This window comes from Phacochoerus africanus, chromosome 11, assembly GCF_016906955.1.
Source record: "Phacochoerus africanus isolate WHEZ1 chromosome 11, ROS_Pafr_v1, whole genome shotgun sequence".
Lineage (NCBI taxonomy): Eukaryota > Metazoa > Chordata > Mammalia > Artiodactyla > Suidae > Phacochoerus > Phacochoerus africanus.
In genome coordinates, this window is record NC_062554.1 from 29006854 (window position 1) to 29030518 (window position 23665).

Below are 23665 nucleotides of genomic sequence, written 5' to 3' on the forward strand. Positions count from 1 at the left end.
GAATCTGTCTTAGTATCTTAATTCTTTAAATTCTTTACATATTGGTTAATGTGTTAAAAAATTGACAAATGGGATTATATTTGAAAAATATTATGATTTTATCAATTGAAAATTAGAAATTCTGAAAATATAGCAATGTTGATAATTCAACCAAAAACCAACATGGACTGGCTTGACAAATCCAAGCAAACTATACTGTTTGTCTAATTAATCTGAATCACTTAAAAAACTTGTATTTGTTTATTGAAAAAAAAATAAGCTATTTCTATACTTCCTTAGCATTTAAGAGTATGAAACTAGTAAATATCTAATTAACTACATTGAATCATAATTTGACCAGAATTTTACAGTAGTAATTATGTGCCTTATTTTTTAAATGTGAACATCGTTTCCAAGAGGCTTAGATAATTTGAAAGCTAAAAATTTGAAATAATATAATATTGGGTTGATTAATGGATGATTATTACAAGTAAAATGTAATATCTAAGTAAAATGGAATATTGAAACATTGACTATTAAGCAAAATTTTAATGTTCACCTTTGCTTTTTCATTTTATATGCTATATTTTGGTGTCATGTTGATTTTTTGCCAATATTAGAAGGGATGGCTGTGAGTAGTTGTAGAAAGTTAATTTGTATTCATGTGTTTTGCTTTCTTCTAAGTCTGAATGTCTGGCAGTCAGTTTACAATCACGCTCACAATTGACTAAGTGAAATACAAGTTAATTTGTTACAATTATAATTACTTTGTTATGATTTCAGTCTTTTGTATTAGTTTATGATAAGTAATGGGAATTTTTGTTTGTTTATTCCTAGTAAAAGCAGAATCATTTTTTTCCTGTGGAAATATGTTTCAGAATTTTAAAATGAATAGTGAAATACAAAATCTGAGTATGTCTAACAATTTATGGAGGGAAGACTTTAAGATTTGACAATTACACTTTATAAAACGTTCAGGTAGGTTTAAAATTAATCACAAAGTCTGTCTTTCTATAGTGCACAAATCAACCTGAAGCATCCTAGGAAACAAAATTACAGGCTCTAGGTCTAGCTCCTTAAATGGAAGCAATTTGTGCTCACAACAATACCCTAACTTCACTAGGATACATCAAGATAAGTTTAAATGCTGAAGAAGGAAAGATGAATGAACCTGAACATGTGAAGATAATAGCACCTATCCAAACTAAAGGACAGAGCAAAACATAGACAACAACAACAACAACAAAAACACCAAAATTAAAAGACCTTCTGTGAGCTGTGGAATATAAAATTGATTGACATTCATGTAATTGCTGCCCTCACAAGAGATTAGGGATATTTGATAAAATAATGGATGAATTTTTCCCAAAATTTCATGAATCTCTAAATCCACAGATATAGCTGACTAAATTAAATCGAAGTAGGATAGTCATAAATACCAGCATACTGAAGTATATCTTAATAAATTTGCTAAAATCAGTGAAAAAAACTTGAAGCTAGCTGGAAAATAAAAAAAAAAAACAAATACACACAGAGGAACAAATAATAGAAGTGTCATACCTTTCAAAAACTATGCAAAACTCAAGATAATGGAACAGAATTTTGGAAGTGTAGGAGGAAAATTCAGCCTAAAATTATCCGCTGAAAATGCTCTTTATAAATAAAGTCAAAACCAGGTTGATTTCTGATCTACTAAACTAGAAGAATTTATTCTCAGCTGACTTATTCCCAAGTAAATATAAAAACTGCCATATGGAGGGGAATTATATTAATCAGAAAAGTGAGCTATAAAAGAAATAAAGAACCAGGAAAAAATAAATTTTCAGATAAGTGTAAATGCAAGGTGTTTTGAATTTTTTGTTTCTTTTTAATGACCAAAACCAATAATTGATAGTGTAAAACAAAAATTAACAAGAAAATTTATGTTTTTAAAATATATACAGAAGATATATAATCATGTTATATAAAAGAAGAGGAAACAAATATGCAAGCATATTCCAGTATGTTCTTAAGCTACCTGTGAAGTAATATGTCAGCATAGACAGTAGTAAGTTAAAGATGCATATTGTAAACCCTAGAGCAACAGCTAAAAATAAAACAAAGAAAATACCAGGAGTGGAGACTTAATGGGATGCCGAAAATACTCCAGTCATTCAAAAAGAAGGAAGAATGCAAAGGAAAATGGAACAAATAATAGATGGGGACAGATAAATGGTAGAATAAAACTCAGTCCCAATGGGAGTTATATTGACTTTAAGTAGACTAACTACCAAAGTTAAAAGGGATTGACTGCCAGAGTAACCTGTGAGCCTGAGAGGGGACTCAGAGGAAAAGGGGGATTTCACTGGCAGAAATCCTACCAATGTACAATTGAACCACTGAAGTGAATGATTCAAGTCATGTATGTGGGACTCCAGCCTGAGGGGCTGACAAAGGGAAGGCAGGCTTCCCTGGCCAGTTGGCTTGTTGGCTACCAAGTTTATTCCTCTATTTTTATGGTGAAAATGTAAAATAAACAAAATACACACAAACAAATAACTGTGAAGAAATCCATTTGTATCAAATATTAAATTTCACTCTCTGGGTACATAGTGACAAATTCTGCTCTTCTTTTATAATTATTTAAAGATTGAAGTCAGTCAATTCTCTAATTACAAAAACTCATTTGAAGAAAGGTATTTATACCCCTAAGACATAATGTTATCAATACTTACTACTTATTTTCTTAATATCATAATTTTTTGAAAGGATAGTTAAATTTTCAAAGGAGTCAAAGCTTAGAACTAAAGAAATTGGTAACTATTGACCTAAGCGTACCAAAAACTAAACAAGTCTTACTTGTGAAGAGGGGAGTCAGTTTCTCTTCTAGCACATTTAAAATCCCATCACAGGGAAACTACTCAGCATCTCCACCTGTTGAAGTGGCTCAGAAACACCTGACAATTGATACATGTCTGCATCTGAAACTATGCACGCACAGATGCAAACGTAACAAATTGGAATACATTGTTTTATTTCAGGCTTAGCATGATTACAGTTTATATTCTGAAATTATTCTTTAAGCAAACTGCCAGAAAAAAAAAATTCACTTTGGTATAGAGGGTTTAACTCGAGACATTTAAAGTTATTTTTATTGACTTGGTGAACACAAAAATAAAATAATCAATTAAAATCTAGGTTATATTGAACTGATTGCTCTGATAAGTAGTGTGTGATCATATGAAAGCATTATTTCCTCTCTTCTTACTTGTTTGAAAAATAAGTGAGAAAGATTCATTTTAAATCTGTACTTTAATAATTTATATGTAATTTTTGCACAGTCTCTGTATGATATAGTTCATGTAATGTCATAAAATACCACACATGCATGGTTTTCTCTCTCCTCCATTTGTATGTAAGGAGGATTTAAGTTTTATTCTTTTTTATAGTACTTTTTTTTATAGTGGAGGATGAGTTATTTGTCTAGGAAGAGGCAGAAGAAAATTATTGATTCAGCATGGAGGTCTCAATAAGCTTCTGCACTAGGAGACCATCAGCTGAAATCCCTGAATTTAGATTTCTAGTGTTCTTAAAGATTGAAGGAAGTTTTTTTAAAAAACCGAATATCACATGGGAAATTATATGAACTGAATTTAATATACAGCCCTAGCCCAGTGTTCTTCTATTATCTCAATAAAAATCAAGATAAAATATGTTAACATCTGAGAATTTGGAAAATTAATATATTTATACCCAAGGTAAAATAATTAAAATGAGAAGTATACAGAGATTGGTGATGCAATTAAGCAAAATTCATTCTGAAACAACATTTAGAAGACCAAATAACTTTTTTCTAGTCAGATTTATTAGACAGAATGAGAACATTAGAGAAAGAGTGAGGTAGAGCTTGTCTTAATTACCAACAATTTTTAGAAAAAGATATGTTTATATGGAAAGCTCTTAAAAATCTATATTCTAAGAAAATAACAACTCAATCTGTTGTTTACATAACAGCGACATTGATCAGAAATAGAGGGTACACACATGAGAACATTTACTCTCAAAAGAAAATAATCATGTACTAATTGGGGAATAACATCTGCTCAGCTAGCTGCTGACTATCAGTTGTGTCACCCAGGAGAGGAAGAAAAGCTTCAGGGAAAACAAGCAGCATAGATGTGGCTTGAGTCAAATTAGCAAAGTGGTTTCCTTGGTAAAAAAAGGATTTATGGCATTTGAGTCTTACATTTGAAATTAAGGTGTTTTTCACAAGGCGAAAGAAGAAAACCTAGCAATATACAACCAAGAACCATTGCCTATCTATTTTACTTTAGTTGTGCATCATGAGCCGTGGCTAGGACTCCTCTTTTCTAGATAGTCCCAGAACTATCTTGTAGGTTTCCTGTAATTCTCTTCCTCAAAATTGGCCATGCCATCCTGCATGCTTGCATCCAACAGTTAATCTGAAGCAGTAAACCCTAAAAGCAAATCCTGTATCAGCAATTACTTTATTTATTTAGGAAGCATTGGTGTTAAACTTGACTAAATCATGCCCCTGTTTTGATACTTTCATTCCCAGTGATCTACATAACTATCCTCATTTCCTGAAGAACCATGTTTAATTTGCAAAAATTAAATAAACACATCCAAAATAATTAAAAATTTGTATGCATATATACCAGACATGAATGAATGTAGTGGAGAATAATTTTAATAATATAAAAATTCACACTTCCATAACCTAACTTTAGAAATAGAATATTACCAATAACTAGGAGCATTGCAATGTTCCTATTACTAATTGCATGCCTGCCCTAAAGACAAAATTGTATTACATTTTGTTTTCATCCCCATACTCTTTGAAAATAATTTTTCTGGGAGTTCCCATTGTAGCTCAGTGGGTTAAGGACCTGACTAATATCCATGAGGATGAGGGTCCAAACCCTGGCCTCTCTCAGTAGGTTAAGGATCTGGCATTGCCTCAAGCTGCAGTGTAGGTCGCAGATGAAGTGTATGTGGCATTGCTGTGGCTGTGACATAGGCTGGCAGCTGCAGCTCCAATTGAGCTCCTAGCCTGGGAATTTTCATATGCTTGCAGATGTGGCCCTAAAAAGAAAAAAAATAGTTATTGTTCCATATAAGAATAAAACTTTCAATTTGTGCAGTTTTATACTTCACAATAAAATACCTCTTGGCAAATAAAATTTATTAGTTTTAAACACAAACTGGCACTTCGATGATACATTAGACAATACAGCATGTATCATTATTCTTTTACTATTTGAATTATATTTATTTTAGTAATAAAATAATATCAGTATAATCATGATAGAATTAATATAGAAACAATCTCTATATCACAAGTTTAAGAATTTTTTTTAATTTCAAACACTAAATGCTTCTATGTTATCTTTTTTCCTTATTTTCCATTATTTAAACACCTATCTTTTTGATTAAACATGGCTTTCTTTCAGGGACTACGTGTATGTGTGTAAAATGAATACATATTCTCTTTTAGGTCTTTCAAAAATATATTGAATTCCATATCTAATTCATTGCTTCTTTTTAGGGGAAGAATGTCTTTTAATCATTCAGGAGAAGCAATACTCAGAGTCAATAGCAAAAGCACACAAAAAAACCACGGTCTTTTTATCCTTCAGAAAATTGAAGTGCATTCATCAGGTGATGGTTGTTATACTTTATTAGTTAAGGGATTAGGGATTTTATGAAATTCCTCACGTGCCTGTTTTTAAGCTATTGGCTTTTAACTCCAAACCCACTTCTATGAGGCATTATGTGATGCTAGAGCAGGGACTTGGTAAACCACATTTCCCGCTTTCAGGCTGGCTCCCTGCTAGACCCCGACATTCAGGAACTGCCAGGAAAGGAGATCTGTAGGCTTGAGGAGGGATAACATTCCCGTTCATTTCTGTTTGCTTCCTGTTCCTGAAAGCTTCACAGAAGCAATGACTGTGCATCAAGGCAGTGGCTATTCACTCCAGTTATAGCAGTTAGTTTCAATTTCCAGCTTTTGTTTGAATCAGCCACATTTTACCCCTTAATTTACCAGTCTAAGCTAAGCAGTACCCTCTCCTTAGAAATTCATGCCCTGGCTCCAGTTGGCTTTTTTCCTCCATTCTCATAGGTATGAGTTCAGCCTGCCACGGACATCTTCAGAGAGGTCTTGGGGACCCCAGCCCTGTGCGTCCCCTGCTCCAAAATCCATTGTTCATTCCTAGTTCTATGGATGGTGGCTACTCTCTGATGCCTCATCACTCCGTTTATGAGGCTAATCCATGTTTAAGCATTTTTATAGTAAATCCTTTTTGTTAATATATCTGTCATGATTTTCATTTTTTCTGTAGTAGATCTCAACTGATGCACCATGGTTAAATTTCCTTAAGAATGACCTTCATAAATTAAGATGTTTGTCTTTCACAGTAATGTGGCTTAAGGTGAGTTCGACTTCATTCTACTGCAGCCAACAATGCAAACACTATTATGGTTGTTCCCATTTAAAAAATAGTTTCTTTGATACTTTTAAAATTTGAAAGCTAAGTAAATGAAAAATCAAAAAGTTTTGATTCTGATTTTGAGACTGAGAGTTAAAGGGATGAATTCCTCTCTCAATTCTTACAATAAAACATGTCACAATATATATGGATTATAAAATATCATAGCCCACATCTAAACACTGATTTAACTGGACAAGAATTTTTTTTTTTGCGGGGGCGGGTAGTATTTTTTATAGATGATAGGTTACTTCCTTCAAGCAAAATGAAATAAAACAATAACCTTTAGGCTCTCATTCCTATATATCTCGTGGGTAAACCTATGGAGTATTTTAGAAAGAGGAGATTTTCTTATTTACATTCTGTCTATTCAATACATGTTGAAGTAATAGGCATAGAAAAGGTATCATTAATAAGAAAATATTGAAAAGGGCAGCATTATTAGTGTTTTCTTGAGACTAGAAAATATTTTTTTCTGAAACTAGAAAATATTAGAGGAGAAGACAAAAAAATTCAAACCAATAAATACTAGTACAAAACTTAAAAATGGTATTAAGTAATATAAGAGTATGTAAGTCATAAATATCAGTGTATCATATGACAAAGCAACATTTTCTGAATGAATAAATAAGTGATTCATAGAATTTATACATCTTTTGTAATGTGCACAAATACACACATTTTGGACATTATCTGAACAAGATGAAATGTATAACCTATGACCCAGCTATTAAACTGTTAAGGTTTATCCTCTAAAACCTCATCTTCCAATGAGCATATGTAATGTGCCTTAAGCAGTATTATAATAGCCTTAAAATGGAAACAAATCTAATATCCAGTGGAAGCAGTGAATGGGATAAAAAAATTGATATATATTAATATAGTGAAATACTGTTTGAGAAGGTAAAATAAGAACACATGGTATGATTTCACTTATATAGGTTCTCACAACCTGGTGAAATTAAACTATATTGTTTAACTCTAAAATTAGAGTAGACAATCCTTTCCAAGTCAGAGAGTTGTTATAATTCTTTATAATTGTTCCTTTCAATGTGTATTCATGGTATATATACTACTAATATAGACATTTTGAAAATAGGAAGCATGATAGTCACAGCTTAAATCCTACTTTGTGGTTTAATTTTAAGGAGAGTACATACATCATATAAGAACATAGAGTAAAAGCAAAGAAAGGTAGAGGCATGAATGTAATAGGGATATTTTATTACAGCTTATTAAATATATAAAACTCTAATTGGAGTGACAAGAACCAATTTGTACTTCACCCTTAGTGTTCATGACTCAGCTTATTTTTTAAAAATATATTGGGTTTTAGTGTAATGTGAAAAAATGTTAAGTATTTGTTATATTCGAGGTTATTATATGGCAGCTTTTTTATTTTCTAAGTAACACAAGAATTTTTTTAAGATTTTCATTACTTAGGAAAATTTGTGCATACGCTTAATTAGATGCCTTTGGTATGTACTTTGTAATGACTTTCATTTTATCATTGCTTGTATAATGTTGTTATGCATTTTTTTATTTTAGCAGAGAAGGTATAAAGATAAGCAAAGGCAAAAGAGAGATTTTTAACCTGTTCATGGACAGATTAGACTGAAGTTCCTGTGTAATGAGCCATGTGTTCACATCACCATTCCTGCCGTACCTTTAAATAACACAAATTCACTAAATTTGAAATGGACCATCTATTGATATTTCAGCCTTTGTCCATATCTATCACAAAATTCATAGTTGTACATTGTGATTCTGTGTGACAGTTACAGTGGACTTCCCTATGAGAAGAAAAGAGCTTTAACAACCATAAAATATCTAGCACTGTGCTCCCATCATGTATATATGCATTGTGTGTGTGTTTGCATGTGTGTGTGTGTGTGTGTGTGTGTGTGTGTGTGTGTATGTTTTAACTCTCAAAGGCAACTATGTTTCATCTTAATACAAGCACAGGGATTTCAAATAAGGAATACATAATCTGACTTCAAAGGAATTGCCTAGCAGAACGAATTGAAGAAGCCTAGCAGAATGTCAGTTATATACTCATATAAAAAGCAGAGGATATCATGTTATGAACTTGAGAAGAATAGAATTAATTCTATTTCAAATTGTTTTCTAACTGTTTCTTTGGCATTTCTTTTCTTGGTACTTGAGATTTTATATCAGAGTGTATTTTATGTCTATCAATACCAAATGTCATTGTATAAATGATTTCCCAGAAAAAGGACACTCTCCATGTGTACAGAACTTTATATTTAAGATGATTTTTCATATATTTTGCAAAATATCAAATTAACTTTTAAGAAGTGTATTAACTTTATATGAAGGAAACTAAATCTTAGAATATCTAGCCACACAATTATTAGATGTTGTACTTTGTAGGCTGCAATACCCTAAACGAATGTTTGTCTTGTCCTTGAAATAAGAAGTCATGGGCTCGTGTCTCAAATGCAACACCCATTAATATCTAATGGATGAATAAAGGACTAAATGAAAGAATCTGGAACAAGAATCCATCTCTTTTGACTTCAAAGGAACAGTTGCAAATCTTTGCATTTTATAAGGTTTTATTTTATCAGGTCACCTTTGGTAGGAACACCGAAAGGATCACAGTCAAGAGCTGATGTACTAATTGGCCACATGGCTAATCTGTGGCCCCACTCTTCTATGACAGAGTTTGACAGACTGATAGAGCTGAGAAGAGAGTTCAGATTCCCAATTGTGACTGCATAGCCTTAACACTGCTTTTAGTCTCCTGCAACTTTTCACTTCACAGATGCTGCCTGTAATCTAGAAAAGGAGTTAATTTAGGAAACAAATTTAGAATTAAATTTAGGGGCGGCATTCTGATTGCATTTAGGATTTGTAATATGATAAAGACTTATATAAAACCAAAATCAGAAATGATACTGAGAGGGTTCCCATCATGGCTTGGTGGTAATGAACCCAATTAGCATTCATGAGGCTGTGGGTTCGATCCCTGGACTCACTCAGTGGGTTAAGGATCTGGCATTGCTGTGAGGTCACAGATGTGGTTTGGATCCCAAGTTGCTGTAGCTGTGATGTAGGCTGGCAGCTGCAGCATCGATTGGACCCCTAGCCTGGGAACCTCCATATGCCACAGATGCAGCCCTAAAAAAGACAAAGAAGGAAGGAAGGAAGGAAAGGAAGGAAGGATACTGAACATGTGAACAAGATTTCCTAGTTAGTTGTTGGATATTTTGGGAAAGTGTTCATGTCAGGAAATGTATATATCCTATGATCTCATTAAAATATTTTCATTAAAATATTTCACTCTTTAAATATATCAGTTTTTATCTTTGGAAATATAATTTAGTCTAAGATGTCTAAAGTTTTTATGGAATTATTTACTGTTTAATTATTAAAGCCTTGAGATAATCACATTACAGGTAAAAAATTTTTTTTTGTTAAGACTCTTTCTAAGAATCAACCTTTTAGGCTACTAGATGAACTAGTCAGTCTTCATAATTTACATGGTATCTTTGGGCAACAGATTTATTGAAAATATATTTTCTTACTAACATTATAAACAGCTGAGTGTATTATTCATGATGAACTGTTAGTTATGCTTATTCAAACATATTTAAATATAAGATCTATCACCTTAATGATAAATACATAGATACTCCAAGTTTCCATGGTAATGGAGAGAGATGCAGATAATCAAATAATACCTATTTTGATTTAAAATTGATTAGATACAATAGTTCATATTGCATCCATATTACACTTATTATATTTGGATAAGGATGCTATTTATTGTTGATTATAGAATTAAATCATGGTCAAATTATGACAAAGAGAAATGAACTCTAAATAAGTTAATGAAAGAAAGTCTGAACCTAAACATTTGCTGGAAAAATCCACGAGATTGAATAGTCATAATAATAATAGTAATCTTTGATACTGATCATCACTGAATGCTAAGCACATTGTAAGAATTATCATATTTTTGAGCAACAATACAGGCTACATATTTTTTTCCATTTACACATAAGAAAAGCTTACATATGTTACATAAGTAGTCTTCAGTTACAGTAATAGTGAATGGCAAAACCAAGAGATATTCTGACTTCATATTCAACCATGACACATTTCTACAATGCAGATGTTTATTCATTGTATTTAAATGAAAGTGTGTCTACTTAGAATTCAAGATTTTAGGCACATCTGTGGGTCAAAGGAATGTGATAAAGTTAACACACATGTGTATATTCTCCTTTGAAGATCTGTATAAATAAGTCCACACAGAGCTAAATAAGCAGAGTTAAAATCATATTATAAACAAAGATTTGTTCTAGCTATTTGTACATTTTAAGTAATTTCTTTCTTTCTTTCTTTTTTTTTTGGTCTTTTTAGGGCCACACCTATGACATATAGAGGTTCTCAGGCTAGGGGTCGAGTGGGAGCAATAGCAGCCAGCCTACACCTCAAACACAGCTATGCGGTATCCCGGCTGTGTCTGTGACCTACACCACAGCTTAGGCAACGCTGAATTCTTAACCCACTGAGGGAGGCTGGGGATCGAACTTGTGTCCTCATGGATACTAGTCAGATTCATTTCCCCTGACCCATGGATAGGAACTCTGCACTTTAAGTAATTTTAATTTATACATTTAGCAATTGATTGTGATGTAAATCTGTAGGGGCCAAGGACTCCCCACCTCTGCTTTCCTATAGTAGAGACATAGCCTTGTAGCCAAGGAGGGTGACTAGGTTTGGCACTGGCTTTATCTTATGTATAACAGAAGGGGTACATGGCAAAGAAGAATGTAAGTGGGATTTAATTAAAAGCTTAAGGGAGACTGAAGGTCTGTGACCATAATAAATCAATGTTTTTGATCATGAGACCTTGCAGAGGCTTCGCTGCTATTATAATAGGAAACTGACACAAGCAATTGCCTTCAGAGGCCTTGACAAGCTGTGATACACTCTTAGGGTCCTGGCTCATAGAAGAAATTTTGACGTTTATTGCAGCACTGCAATCTTCTTTCTGACCATTAAAATGGGAGAAATGAAATGATTCCTCTGCTGTGGCTTTTCTTAGAAACATCCTCTACATTCTATAGACATACAGACATTATATATAAAATGGCTTAGAAACTGGAATGTAGTAAAACAGAGACTAACTGAAAGCAGTAGGAGGTTGAAATCTGTATGACAGCCTTCATGTTTGAATCATTTGGAAGCTTTTTTGATTAAATAAACTGTAAAGCTATATACAGTTCTTACCATAGGACTACTAGTAATTATGTTATTTCTGAATATAAACTTTTCTGTGTAGTTTAATTAAAATGTTTTCTACCCTTACAAATTGTTGAATATTACTAATTAATAATTATTAGAAATAAGGAAAAGCAGGGATTGTGACAAAACTGGGTATCTGTAATTATCTTTGTAATTTTGATGTCCTTTCACTCAAAAAATTTTCTCCATTTCAAAAAATAATTACAAAGTAACTTTAGGCTTTAACTTCAGACACATCTCTTTCTTTTTTTTTTCACTTTTTAGAGCCACACTCGAGGCATATGGAAGTTCCCAGGCCAAGGGCTGAATCGGAGCTGCAGCTGATGGCCACAGCCACAGCAATGCCAGATCTGAGCTGCCAGATCTGTGAGCTAACACCGCATCTCACAGCAATGCCGGATCCTTAACCCACTGAGAAAGGCCAGGGATCCAACCTGTGTTCTCATGGATACTAGTCGGGTTCATTACCCCTGAGCCACCATGGGAACTCCTTCAGACACATCTCTAGGCAAGTATCATTAATTTCCACTGGATCTTTCACTGTATTGGTATTATTATTATTGTTTTGCAGTTTCAGGTGTGCTGTAATAACTTTGTCCTGAGAAATGTTAAATATAAAATTTAAGCTCTTTAATTAGAATGTATCTTTCATTCCCTTTCCTGTGGTGTGATTCCCTGCCGCACAGGACCAGTCACTGAGCCAAGAATAAGTTTCATCTCATAATTAAGCACATATTCTGCTTATTATGCTGTGTGAAGTCATCGGTGTTTATAAAATAATCACTACTTTCCTCAGATACTAGGAATCCTCATTAGTATTTCCAAATATATTATTTTCCTGATGGAAAATTTTGTATTAATGTTCAAGTCTTTGTCAATGTTTTTTTTTTTTTTCCCTCAGTGAAACAGCCACAAAGCTAAATTAAAAAAATAAATTTGAAGGCATTAGAAAACTAAATTAAAATTTGGGAAATAGTGTTACACAATAAACATAATATTAAAACTATGTAGTGAATCTGATGTAGCAAATGGGGAAAGAACATCTTACATATACATGTGCCCAGTAAAAGGGAGCAGATATGTGCTAATAATCTTTCCCAGCTCTTCTTTGTCTTGATTACTCATTGACCTCTTGACCATAGTCACTCATGAGAAATCCTTTTTTCATCATGTTCATCTCAAATACCACTACTGCTAATAAATATTTAGGAGATTTCTTTATTGTACTTTGTTCTTCAGACTTCCGTCTTTACCTCTCCATTTTGGAACCTCTTCTTTATTTAAGCAGAATTTCCTTTTTTTTGCAAAAGCTTTATTTAAAAACAAAAAAAGAATAATAAAAACATAATAAAGCAATGTTAATACCAACAACAGTAAAAATAGTTCCTTTCATTTACTATGGGCCAGTAAATGGTTTTATGCTTTATGTATATAGCTTAATTCTCCAAGATGTATTTAATATTATTATTCCTGTTGGGAAAATGAGGGGAAAAAAAACTTATAGAAAGGATAAATAATTTCTCAAGTTCTCAAAAATAAAAATGGCAGAGCCATAATTTGTACTCTTTATTTTTTAAAGTTTTATTGAAGTATAGTTGCTTTACAATGGTGTGATAATTTCTGCTGTGCAACAAAGTGATTCACTTATACATATATACACATCCGTTCTTTTCCAGATTCTTTTAAAATGGCACATTTTATAAATCTGCCTCATGGCTTATTTTTAAACCACTTCAATTAGGAGGTTTCCTGACATTTGGACTCAAAAAACATCTTAAGCAGTTCTAAGATGAAAAAAAGTGTTAGCTTAATGTTACATACTTTCTTACTCCTTAGAAATTTTAACGACTGCTCTGCTACTTTGCACTGACTTTTTGTTCTTCCAGATCCCCATATTTCTTATCTTTTCCCCATTTGGATATACTGTTTGCTTCACACTCAAACATTTCTCTAAGACTGTTAAAATCACCCTGCCTAGTGTCTATTACACTAGGCATCTATCTATCTTCGCTATTGACCTTTATCCAAACTCTGGCTCCTTAGGGCTTCTTTTGACTTTTCCAATTCTTAAGGTTGACTTAGCTATCCCCAGTCTGGCTGTTGCTACTCATAACTATCCATAGACCTGCCAATCTATACCAAAAGATATTTCAATCAATGTGGAATTTAAATAGTATTTTTTTAAAAAGAAAATCCTTTCCAGATAAGATAATGGTGAGCTAATTCAGTTCCCATCCTTTTTTTGTTTATTTGTTTGTTTTTGTTTGGTTTTTAGGGCTGCAGGTATGACATACAAAAATTCCCAGGCCAGGGGTCTAATCGAAGCTGCAGTTGCCAACCGAGAGTATAGCCACAGCAATGCCGGCTCTGATCGGCATTGTGACCTACATACACCACAGCTCACGGCAACATTGGATCCTTATCCTACTAAGAGAGGCTGGGGATTGTACCCACATCCTCATGGATACTAGTTGGGTTCATTTCCACTGAGCCACAGCAGGAACTCCTCAGTTGCCATTTTTGATCATCTTTATATCTAAAGGTTTGATTTTAGAAATGCTACATATAGAAGTTATTCTTTGATATCTGTGATACTTCAGTTCTTAAAGGTGATCTTCTTGGCCTTTTGTCCTATCTACTTCACCTTTTCTATCTAAATAGTGTGCTTTATTTTTTAGACGGTCAATAGACTGCTATAAAATTTTCCTATTATAGGGAGTTCCCGTCGTGGTTCAGTGGTTAACGAATCCAAATAGGAACTATGACGTTTCAGGTTTGACCCCTGGCCTTGCTCAGTGGGTTAAGGATCCAGTGTTGCTGTGAGCTGTGGTGTAAGTTGCAGACACAGCTCGGATCCCTCATTGCTGTGGCTCTGGTGTAGGCTGGCGGCTGCAGCTCCAATTCAACCCCTGGCCTGGGAACTGCCATATGCATGGGAGCAGCCCTAGAGAAGTCAAAAAGACCAAAAAAAAAAAAAATTTCCTATTATATATTGTTAATTTATCCTTTCATTATAGGATATTTCCTTATGACTTGATTATAATTAATAATTTATAAAAGACCCCTTTTTGAGTCTCATATTTAAAATACACTATAGTTAAAAACATAAAATACATTAACATGGAAAAATATATTATAAAGCTCAGCAAGCTGACATCAATACACTGCTGTGCCAGAATTTTTCTCATCCAGGATGCTGAGAAGATAGGCAAAATGGTAATCACATTTAGTGGTTCCTTATTTTCAGACAGTTGCTTCTGTTTATATATTTTTGCTTTTGTAAGCTTCTGTATTTTTGACTACCATTGGTCTTTCTGTCATTTTGAGGGATGAATGGAAAAACACTTCTGGACTTAAAATATCTGAATGGAGGACTGGCTCCTCAAACAAAATAACATTAGTAAATGTACTTAACAACCTTTTAATAGCTAAATTGGATGACTCCATGTCTGGCTTTATTTGACTAGATCTAATTTAACTGATGCCTTCAGCATAATTAATCCGGTAATGCACTTTAGTGAATGCCATCATCTCATGTCTTAAAGACAGGACTAAAGAGACAGGTTTGGGTGTCTTAGGGTCTTACTTGACATTCTCATGACTGCCTAGTTTTATTTTGCTTTGCTTTTGTTTTTTTATATATTAAAAACACTAGGATAAATGCTCTTTAAATTGATATCTGTCAAATTTTAATTGATCAGTGAGATAGTGTTTGATATTTGCTCTTTACCAAAAAGAGAAAGTTTAAAGAAAAAAATTCAGAAAATTATTGAATGGCATGAAAAAAATTTTAGTATATTTAGGTTGTCTATAAAAATTATGGATATAATATTTTTGCAGTGGAAAACTACAATTAAAGATATTTCAGAACTGCAAGGATATTTACTTATTCATTTGTCCAGTGATATTTACTTGATAATTTGAGATAGAAATCAAAATTGAAAGAAAACTTGCTTACCAAGCTAATGCAAACATCCAAAATTCAGATCACTTTTTTTTTTTACCTACATAGACTTCACTAGATCATTTGCTTACTTCTTTAGTCACTGTAGTATATGACTGATTTCATATTTTTATCCTTGAATATCTACTCAATCTTGTATGTCAGATCGTCAATATATTTCCTGCACTGTTTGATAGTCTTGAAACAAACTGGAATTAGGCCACTCTTTTAATTATGAAATAAATTAGTGAAATTGAACGACAGAAGACCGAACTGAAGAGGAGAGCTTCAGGTGACTATGTGACAAGAATCTGATACAAAGACTAGGAAGCCTGGCTTTGAAAAACCTCCCTCAGAATAATGTGAAAGAAGATTGAAAAATGAGTGGAAAATATTTCAATGTCAGATTTTTTTAATAAAGCCATGTTTTGATATTTTTAAAGAAAATTACCTTAATTGATCTGTGAAAATCTAGCCAGGAGATTTTAAAGTTAAATGCAAAGGAAGCCAAAGGAGTCAGGGTTAAAGTGTGGGCAGTTTTTTTAAGCATTCATGCAATACTTTACCAACATATTGTTTTTCTCTTCTTAATCACTTTTAATGAAATAAGTACACATAATGATGAAAATTTATATTGTCCTTCATTGCAATTTTTTCTATGTTCATTAACTTGTTTCATTTTCAAAACAAAATTCTGAGGTAGGTATTAACGAAGAAAAAAAAAACACAGACTCAGAGAGACTCAGGTATTGAGTAATAGTTGGTTCTACATTTACATCAATTTTGTGTGATACTCTGTAAAAATCATCAGGCTTAAGATCAGCCCCACTCTCATCAAGATAAATATTTTTATTTAGGATACATATACAAAGGGTGAAACCTATGAGAGAAAGCCAAAATGATTAACATGAAATTCAGGATAGTATTTATTCAGCAGGAGTTATGGAAGAGAATAAGGCAATGAATAAAAAAGTATATGAAATATGTATATATATATGCATATGTGTGTATGTATGCATATATCCCCTAACCAATGCAGGCTCTGTCATTCTAATAGTAAGACATTTTGACTTCCACACCATTGTTGTCATGTATTTTACCCTGCCTTATCTCCTGTTAACATGAATGGATGTTGGGTGGCTTCATTCTATCTCATGTGGTCATGCCTACTCAAGAATATAGTTCTGGTGATAACTGTCCTCACTTTCTTCGGAAACATAAAATACTTCTTTTTTATGGAGTTTTTTTCATATCGGAGATGAATGTTGGCCAACTTTTGTTCACTTATATTTTCTTTCTTTCTTTTTCTTTTTTTTTTCCCCCCGCTTTTTAGGGCCGCACCTGCGGCATATGGAGGTTCCCAGGCTAGGGGTCTAATCGGAGCTACAGCTGCCAGCCTATGCCACAGCAACACCAGATATGAGCTGCATCTTCGACCTACACCACAGCTCATGGCAACACCGGATCCTTAACCCACTGACCGAGGCCAGGGATTGAACCCTCAACCTCATCGTTCCTAGTTGGATTCATTTCCACTGAGCCACGATGGGAACTGCAGGTTCCTTTATATTTTCTATCTGCTCTCACTTCTTTGGACATCATCCAATTTCACAACTCACAGTCAAACCAGAGGGTAATATCTTACAATTTATGTTCCCAGCCAAGTCCTTTCTCCCAACTCCATACTTACTTATGCAACAGTCTAGTTATACTTAAATTTATTTTGTCCAGAACTGAACTTCTGATCCCCTCCTCCAAATTTTACTTTCTTCTCAATCTCAGTTCAATGCAATACGACTTGTACTATTTACCAGGAAAAATCTTAGGATTTTAAAAGTGACTAAATCTAGTAATTGGTTGCTTTGTGGTTCAATTTGATCTCGTATCTCAAATGCCCCCAAATGTATAGAGATTGAGAATTTATTAAAAATAAAATCAAGGAGTTCCCACTGTGGCACAGTGAAAATGAATCCAACTAGTATCAATGAGGATGTGGGTTCTATTCCTGGCCTTGTTAAGTGAGTCAGGGATCTGGCATTGGTGTGAATTATGGTGTAGGTTGCAGACATGGCTTGGATTCCCATTTGCTGTGGCTGTGGTGTAGGTCAGCAGCTGTATCTCCAATTCAAGTCCTAGCCTGGGAACTTCGATGTACAATAGCTGCCCTAAAAAGCAATAAATAAATAAATAAATAGTAAAATCAATATTCATGTTATCTCTTTAGGCATAACTGAGGGAGCTAGGTCATCAGGTACTTTCTAAAAATTCTTTTAGGTTATTAAAATCTACATTGTAGTTAACAGTTCTCTATTCTAAAATCCACTTAAGAGAGTAGTACCAGTTGCTTGATGCCTTCTAAGAAAATTGTACCTTTTGCCTGTGGTTCCCTAAAGCAGAAAGATTAATTTATATTAGAAAATAAGCTATTTCATACCAGAACTGTGTGATAATTTTTCACTTTAGCAGATGGCAGTGTCCAAAGTTTCTCTTTCTCCCTCTTTTTTTTTGGCTGCACCTACGGCATATGGAAGTTCCCAGGAACAGGGGTAGAACTCACACCACAGCAGTGACCCAAGCTGCTGCAATGACAACATCAGATACTTAAACCACTGTGCCAGAGAGAACTTGCAAAGTCTTTAGAGTTTTTGTTTTTTTTTTTCTGTTTCTATCTCTGTTCTTAAAGGATCACAATATTGCTTTGGCCAATAAAAAGAGCAGAAGCCATGCCATCTAATTATTTTCAGCTAGCCATCACTTCGGATTAAAAAAAACAAAACAAAACACTTGCATATAAGCTTGGGAAAATAAACATAAGAATACTTGTCACCCAAATTTGGGTATAAAATTTTGACTTCAGCTAAAAATGCTTTGTGACATTTGACAATGTTATATTAGCCTCATTATTTCCTATCTTTCAGAAGATAGCTTCTAAAAAATAATTAGTGCATCATGAACAAAACATTTTCTATATATTCATAATTAATTGTGATTGTTTTTCTTTATCTACATATTCTCTTAAAATAGTAGTCATTTTAAAATGGATTAGCCCATGAAGAAAGAATAATTATTCTTGTCTATGACATGTTTTAAAGATATGTGTTATGACATTCCATTGTTAATGTGTTAAATTCTTTAAAAATCAGCTGTCTCTAGTTTCAAAGTTTAGCAAAGATGACAAATATTCTTGGGCAAACTTCTAAAGTAGTCAACTGTCAGAGGAGTACAAATTATTATTTTCTAATTCAGTATGCAGTTGAAGATATTCCCTACAGGCATTGTAGTTCTTTATTGTATGGTCTAATCAAAATAAGTATATATTAATTTTCTGATATTCAAATTTTCCTAAATATCATACATATACTTGTATTTAATTATAATTGATTGTCTGTACTTTCTTCATCACATGTCCTAAGAATGTTGTGAAAATCAAATATTTCTGAATGCACTATGATTTGAGAGAAGGAACAGGAACTTTGGATTCAAAATGACTGAGCTGTTATTATCACCTCTCAGCTCATAAACTATATAATTTTGAAAATTAAATGTAATTTCCTCTGCCTTGATTTAGATCTTTGGAAATGGGAATTATACTTATGATCATAAATATTTGAACCCAGTAGAACTCAGGAAAGTCAAAAGAGGACTTTGTTAGTGGGAGGAAGCATTTTAAGATATCTCATAAACCTTAAGAATTGTTGTGTGACTGAAATTCCAAATGGACTAGATTCCACTTGAGCCCTATGAAAAAGCCAGCAAATCACTCAAACTTTACATTGTTATGGAGTTCCCGTCGTGGCGCAGTGGTTAACGAATCCGACTAGGAACCATGAGGTTGCGGGTTTGGTCCCTGCCCTTGCTCAGTGGGTTGACGATCCCGTGTTGCTGTGGCTCTGGCGTAGGCCGGTGGCTACGGCTCCGATTCCACCCCTGGCCTGGGAACCTCCATATGCCGCGGGAGCGGCCTAAGAAATAGCAACAACAACAACAACAACAAAAAAGACAAAAGACAAAAAAAAACAAAAAAAAACTTTACATTGTGTATGACTCTCTTTTTCTTCCAATTTAGAGAGAACTTCTTGACGTACAAGTGTACATGGGAAGAAAAATGTCTATTAAAAAAAAATCAATTGCAAAATTTATCAATTCTAAAATTGATAACTTAAGCTAAGTTTCCTTTGCTTCAATTTCAAATTCCCAGTTGATAGACAACTATTGACTATTTTTATTCAACTAATCAATCACTTGGGGACTAATTTCCAGGGGCAAAGTATCAGCACCAAATTGTACAGAGCTGGTTTATGGTGCAAGCAAATGAACAGAGTGGAATAGGGTAAGAAGAGATGTTTAAATAGTCAAAAATGCTTGGTTTTTAAAATTGTTGCTCACTATAGTTAGAAATCTACTATGATAATTGAAAACACCAGGTATGGGATCTGACTAGTAGTTGATAATTACATTTGCTTGTACCTACAAATATTGCCATTCTAGTAAATTGGTATAACAGTTCTTTTAGTGGTTATATAGAACTAGCGAACCAAATATTAGCACAAGCAACTTAAGAATGCCTTAGAAAATAGGCATCAGTAAATGGAGTGAGAATAGGAACAGAAGACTATATCAGGTACAATGTGGTAACTGAGAAGACCTTCTTTGTGAGCACATTTGAAAAAGCCCCTGTGAATCCATAGAACAAGTATTTATTTTAGAAATATGTTTGAATGGAGCCTGGAAGTCCTATGGTATTAAGGAGATTTAGAGAAAGAAATCCTGTTCCATAAAAGGTACTGTTGTAAATGCATCAGAAGTGGTGAAGGAAGTTTGACTTCCACATTTCATTTGGTTAAGAAACATATATCTACATGGATAGCAATTACTATCATGCAGAGATTATTTTTGTTATCAACATTCAGCTCTCACCTTTTTAGGCACTCAGATGAACTACGTTACACAAATCCTCTTGCTTCAACTGGAAACATACGACTATGTTCTGGACAAGGGTAAAAATAATATAGGAAACATCCAACCTGGCCATGTAATGTACTATGAGCCATTACCCTCTGGGTATTTCTTGATATTTAGGGGCCTGAAAGTCAGCAGAGACATAGAGTACAAGAAATTTCTCCCCAGGGTTCTGCTTATGGCAGACACCAGAGGAAAGTGCTCAACAAGGACTATCCCAGATTTTTTTTTGTCTTTTTTTTTTTTTTTTTTTTTTGCTATTTCTTTGGCCGGTCCTGCGGCATATGGAAGTTCCCAGGCTAGGGGTCTAATCGGAGCTGTAGCCACCGGCCTACGCCAGAGACACAGCAACGCGGGATCCGAGCCGCGTCTGCAACCTACACCACAGCTCACGGCAACGCCGGATCCTTAACCCACTGAGCAAGGCCAGGGACCGAACCCTCAACCTCATGGTTCCTAGTCGGATTCGTTAACCACTGTGTCATGACGGGAACTCCCCAGTTTTTGTTTTGTTTTTTTTTTTTTAAGTAAATCTTTATTGTGTTAAACCACTGCAACTTGAGTTGCTTGTTTTCATATCTAAATTCATCCTGGCTATTATACAAAGATCACAATATAAAGTAGATTAGAACTTAGAAATTAGAGAAAAAGATGAAGAAATGGAAAATATGGGCAAAAATAAAACAGAACTAGGGAATCAAAATAGAAGATTTAAAATCTGATCAATAGGATTTCCCCAGTGGGGAAAGAGAATAGAGTATCATTAAAATATTATGATAATAATATCTAGGGAGAGGTAACATTTCCCTTAGAGAAGAAACAGTCTTGGGAGAAAAAAATGTTACTGTGCATGCACCATTTCTCACATTTTTTACAAAATAAAAGGAAAGCAAAATCTTCAGATAAAGATTAGATCTAGCAATCAGAAGTCATTGCTTTAGGATACCAGTAAAGGAAGCCTCCTGAATGCAGTCAGTACCAGACCTAGAGATAACTCATCTATTTTATGTGAGATGACAGTCGCTAAGGTAGAAAGGCTTACAAAATAATGGACTTATACATTTTCTGATACACTTAAGTGTTTTTTTTAAATTTATGAACAGTGGAGCATTTGGGAAAAATTGATGAATTGTTCAAGGAAAACTAGCAAAATTTTTAAAAGCTAGAGCTATTAATTATGGGAAAATGTATAAGAAAGAAATTATCATAATATACTCTTCAACTGAGAGGAGAATGTTATTTGCATTATAAATATTGATTATCAATTTACCAAAATATGACAGTATGACATAACTCATGTTGTATGGGGAGGTAAAATTGTGTGTGTGTAGAGTATATTAAAGTAAGCCAGCACCCTCAATTATCATATATAACAGCAAGTGAATGACTGATGTCTAAGATCTAAATTAAGAAATAAATATGTAAACAAATAACTTATAAAAATGGAAGTGCATGCCTTAAGATATATCTAGAGAATTAAAAAGATTGTGCCTGGGGGAAAAATTTACATAGTAGGCAAGAGTGACAGAAAAGACTGCTATTTTTCTTATTAGTACCACTTTGGTTTATGTTCATTGAGTGTTCTTAACAATCATTTAATTCAATAAACTATTCAGATATCCTTGGATTGTATATGGGCTGGGTGTTTGTTTATTTACTGTTTAACTTCAGTTAAAGGATAATATCTCTCAATATATATACTTTTATGTGTGTGTGTATAAATACACACACACACACACACACACACACACACACACGAATAACCCTACTTTAATGTATCTGTCTAGGAGGTTTGATTGATAGAAGTATAGGGAATATATGTTTTGCAAAGGGGAATACAACTCTTCATTTTTTTCATTCTTTTGGTAAAAATCACATATAGACATATTTAGTTGTAATTATTCTTCAGATAGTTTTGTTTTTGTTTTTTTTTTTTGCTTTTTAGGGTCACACCTACAGCATATGGAAATTCCCAGGCTAGGGGTCAAATCAGAGCTTCAACAGCCAGCCTATGGCACGGCCACAGCAACACAAAATCTGAGCCATGTCTGCAACCTACACCACAGCTCACAGAAACACCAGATGCTTAACTCACTGAGCAAGGCCAGGGATCGAACCTACCTCCTCATGGATACTAGTCAGGTTCGTAACCACTGAGTCACAAGGAGAACTCCTCAGATAGTTTTTTATTTAAAAATTCATTAATTTTCTGAAATGTTCCAGGTGATTGTCCTTCAATAAACTCTTCTACCCAATTCAAGGCTATTAGGCCATGATCAATTTTTTGCTCTATCATAAATGATAATCTTTCATCAGAGGCGTAAAAAAAGATGGCCTGCAAAATACAGATTCAGTCTAAAAGTTTTAAAAACCCAGGTGGGCAAGATCAATTGATTCACTGGCTAAACCGAAATAAATAAAACTACCGATTTTAACCACCAAAGATTTAGTTTATATTTTCTCTCTTACCAACACCTTATATTTTTCACTTAAAATTACTAAAATTGAGAAAAATATAAAAAAGTATCAAGTACTCAATTACCTGACCCAAACATGTACTGGTAATATTTTGGCATGTTTCCTTCCATTCATTGTTAAGCTTTAACTGTAAAATTATATAGTTTACATAAATTTTTATCTTTTTTTCATTAAACATTATACCATTACACATTATCTTTATGACAATAATTATTTTGCTTCATTTAATGACTAAAAATATTCCATGTCAGTAATACTATTGTGTATTTAACAATTTTACTTAATGTTCTATATTTTTTCATACCTCATAATACTGCATTGAATATAATTACAGTATTGTATATATAGTATAATGTATTTTGGGATACTTCATAGAACAAAATTATCACACATTTAATTAGTTCATTAAAAAATGATAATTGATCAATATTTCCCCAAACCCATATATCTAATTACAAATATCAAGACAGTTCCATGAGTGTGCTTTGATGGTGGTAACTAGAAGAACATGGGACCTACTTTTCCATATGTTATA